Source organism: Patiria miniata, unplaced genomic scaffold (assembly GCF_015706575.1).
Source record: "Patiria miniata isolate m_02_andy unplaced genomic scaffold, ASM1570657v1 HiC_scaffold_4, whole genome shotgun sequence".
NCBI classification, from domain to species: domain Eukaryota; kingdom Metazoa; phylum Echinodermata; class Asteroidea; order Valvatida; family Asterinidae; genus Patiria; species Patiria miniata.
The window spans coordinates 444,528-448,972 of record NW_024037071.1 but is presented as its reverse complement, the minus strand read 5'-3'; positions in this window follow the sequence as shown (position 1 = coordinate 448,972).

Below are 4,445 nucleotides of genomic sequence, written 5' to 3'. Positions count from 1 at the left end.
CATGTAATTATAGGCGAAGAGTTGCAAAAAGTGGGCGTGACTCTCAGTGCATTGGTGACAAACATGAGGCTACCGGCCGGCAAAGTGTCTTGTAACATCCAGACACCACCCGTTTGACTTGCGGCTAAATTTTGACATTGAAAGGTTCGCTAAGTTCCGCATCACGTTTTAAAAAGTTAATGCATTAACTGCACGAATTGAAGCCGGAGCAGCAGCACGGTAAGTGCAAGATGAACACATTTATCGTCAGACCCCCTAAAAATTGTATTGACGAGGATAGTTTGACACACTCGAAGTCGCATTCAATTTGCGTTTGACAACTCGGGCGCGTTGCAAGCGTTACCTCCGTCAATACTGACTCGAGGATACAGGGAAGTACCTAAAGATACAGGTCGGATTCGTTTTCTTGAGGGAGCGCACAATGGTTTACAACTAATTATCATGGTTCTTGTCTACTCAAATTTACCATTTTTGGTTATCGATCCTGAGTGAGAGAGAGGAGAAGGGGTGAGTGCAGGCCTCAAGCGCCATTGTCCAGATCTGATCGAGCGCCTGAAAGTTTGTGAAAGTCACACGGGGGCAGTGGCGTATCCAGCGTTTCCGGGGGGGGGGGGGGGGGGAACCGCACTTCCTCACCGAAAATGTAATTTTTTTTCCTGGGGAGGGAGGGGGGGGGGGGTGTTTGTACTAATCGCCGAAATGGGGGCGCTCTTCAAAACTGACCATTATGGAAAATATATGCCGATTTTCACCGCATATTGTAAAGGTTTTGGATGGTTATCTTTTTTTCTTCATGTCATAACTCTCTAACCATACATGGAAATGGCTACTGAATTGTATTTCAAAAAAATCCGTCAAGTAGGTGGGTGCAGGCCGGGACACCTTGCATCTCTTGATACGCCACAGTGCGCGGGGGATTAGGGCTTAGTACATGACCATCTCTGTATAGGGGGTTGCAATAGTGGGCAGCAGCCGATTTCACGAAAGTAGAGCGTAACTTGCGCCATGTCGTAAAGTTTCGTGAAATCGGCTGCAGGAAAAGATTAAAAATAAAACGATCATATTCCTTCGGTCATAGTTTACTTGTAAAACGAATAAAAAAGAGATAGAAAACGTTGGTATACGGGGTTTTTTTTCACATGATGCTCTTACCGTGTCGATCGAGTCCGCATCACGCAGAGATGGGATCTGGAATCGTTAACTCAAAACAATCTCCAATTTTTGGCAGGAAATCAATCTGTATGTCGGTCAGAGGTATGATGGCCATCGTCGTCTGAGTGATCTACCCATCATCGTGCCAACCGATGTCTGCCGGCAAGAAGACGGTACGCTTTCCCAACGTCGAGCTGTTGGGCTAAACCCGGACAACAACGGCCCGCGGCCAATAACGGACATTGCAGGACGTGTCGGCTAGCGCTACTACCTAAGTTACTGCATCTTGAATATTCCCCCAAAGTCTTAAGCCTGAAGACTTTTTTTTTTTTTTTTACATGTTATTACGCTGCTTATTTCGAACCAGATTGTCTGAAATTTCGTATCTACATTCTGAATGACATATATAGAGTGCCAAATCAGAGTGGCGCTGACGGGGCCTTGCCATGGTATGCATCGGATTTACTGCACAAAACAAAACAAGCCTGCGGCACCCTTTTACTACATCTTTTCTCCAAAAGTCTTCAGTTTGAAGATCTGCTTCTTTTGCACGTTGTAGACCTACCCAGTAGCTTTCGAGCAACACCAAGTACGTTTTCAATTTCCCATTTTAAGGTAACTTTTGATCGACATAGAGCCAATCCTGCACGGCGCTGACAGTCCTTGCTATGAGAGTTACTGAACAAAGCAAAAAAACCGGGACTCAGTTACTACATCTTGCATTTTCTACAAAAGTCTTGCGTTTGAAAAGTTGGCTGCATATTGCACGTTGTACAACTGCTCAGAAGCTTTCGAACAAGGTCAAGTTTGTCTACAATTTCATACTTTAAGGTGCCTTTTGACCGACATATAGAGAGCAAATAGTGCACGGAGCTGACAGCCCTTGCTGTGGGAGTTACTGGACAAAACGCACCTAGCCATTCTAGGGTACCTTTTGATCGACATATAGAGAGGCGTTGTTGCATGGCTCTGACAGGCCTTGCAATGGGATTTACTGCACAAAACAAAACTAGTGGGATTCCGTGACTACATCTTGCATTTTCTCCACAAGTCTTGGGTCTCAAGACTTTTTTGTTTGACATGTTGTAAACCGACACAGTAGCCTTCGAAAAAAGTAGAGTTTGTCAACAGTTTCCCATGTTGAGGTACCTCAAGACAGACATATAAAGAGGCTGTAAAGCATGGCTCTGACAGTCCTTGCTATGGGATTTACTGCACAAAACGAAACAAGCGGGATTGAGTTAGGACATCTTGCATTTTATACAAAAGTCTTGTGTCTCAAGACTTGCATATTTTTTTGCATGTTGTAGACCTACTCAGCAGCTTTCGAACAACATAGAGTTTGTCTACAATTTCCTATTTTAGGGTACCGTTGATCGACATATATAGAGGCGGTGTGGCATGGCTCTGACAGGCCTTGCTGTGGGATTTACTGCACACTATACGCAACTAGCGGCATTCAGTGACTACATCTTGCATTTTCTTCAAACGTCTTGGGTCTCAAGACTTACTTGTTTTTGCATGTTGTTGACCTACTCATTAGCTTTCGAACAACATAGAGTTTGTCTACAATTTCTTATTTTAAGGTACCTTTTGATAGACGTATAGAGAGGCGGTGTTGCATGGCTCTAACAAGCATTGCTATGTGATTTACTGCACAAAACGCAACTAACGGGATTCAGTGACTACATCTTGCATTGTCTCCAAAAGTCTTGGGTCTCAAGACTTGCTGGTTTTTGCATGTTGTATTCCTACTCAGCAGCTTTTGAAGAACGTGAGGTTTGTCTACAATTTTCTCATTTTAAGGTACCGTAAGAACGACATATAGAGAGGCGGTGTGCATTGCACTGACAGGCCTCGCTATGGAATTTACTGCACAAAACGCAACAAGCGGGATTCAGTGACTACATCTTGCATTTCCTCCATAAGTCTTTAGTCTGAAGACTTGCTTGTGTTTGCATGTTGCAGACCTACACAGTAGCTTTTTAACAACGTAGAGTTTGTCAACAATTTCTTATTGAGGTACCTTTTCAATGACATATAGAGAGGCGGTGTTGCATGGCTCTGACAGGCCTTGCTAGGGGATTTACTGCAGAAAACGCAACTAGTGGGAGTCTGTGAATACATCTTAGATTTTCTCCATAAGACTTGAGTCTCAAGACTTCCTTGTTTTTGCATGTTGTAGACCTACACAGTAGCTTTTTAACAACGTAGAGTTTGTCAACAATTTCTTATTTTAAGGTACCTTTTAAATGACATATAGAGAGGCGGTGTTTCATGGCGCTGACAGGCCTTGCAATGGGATTTCTGTACAAAAAAAGCAAAAAGCGCGATCCAGTGACTACATCTTGCATTTTATACAAAAGTCTTGGGTCTCAAGACTTGCTTTTTTTTGCATGTTGTAGACCTACTAAGCAGCTTTTGAACAAGGTAGGGTTTGTCTACAATTTCTCTTTTTAAGGTACCGTAAAACCGACATATAGCTAGGCGATGTTGCATGGCTCTGATGACAGGCCTTGCTAACAGATTCACTGCACAAAACGCAACTAGCGGGATTCAGTGACTACATCTTGCATTTTCTCCAAAGGTCTTGTGTCTCAAAACTTACTTGTTTTTGCATGTTGTAGACCTACTCAGTAGCTTTCGAACAACGTAGAGTTGTCTACAAGTTCTTATTTTAAGGTACCTTTTGATAGACATTTAGAGAGGCGGTGTTGAATGGCACTGACAGGCATTGCTGTGAGATTTACTGCACAAAACGCAACTAGCGGCATTCAGTGACTACATCTTGTAATTTCTCCAAAAGTCTTGGGTCTCAAGACTTGCTGGTTTTTGCATGTTGTAGACCTACTCAGCAGCTTTTGAAGAAAGTAAGGTTTGTCTACAATTTTCTCTTTTTAAGGTACCGTAAAGCCGACATATAGCGAGGCGATGTTGCATGGCCCTGATGACAGGCCTTGCTAACAGATTCACTGCACAAAACGCAACTAGCGGGATTCAGTGACTACATCTTGCATTTTCTCCAAGTCTTGGGTCTCATGACTGGCTTGTAAATGCATGTTGTAGGTCTACACATGCAGTAGCTTTTTAACAACGTAGAGTTTGTCAACAATTTCCTATTTTAAGGTACCGTAAGACCGACATATAAAGAGGCGGTGTTGCAATGGCTCTGACAGGCAATTTATATTGCTATCGGATTTACTGCACAAAACGCAACTAGCGGGATTCAGTGACTACATCTTGCATTTTCTCAAAAAGTCTTGGATCTCAAGACTTGCTTATTTTTGCATGTT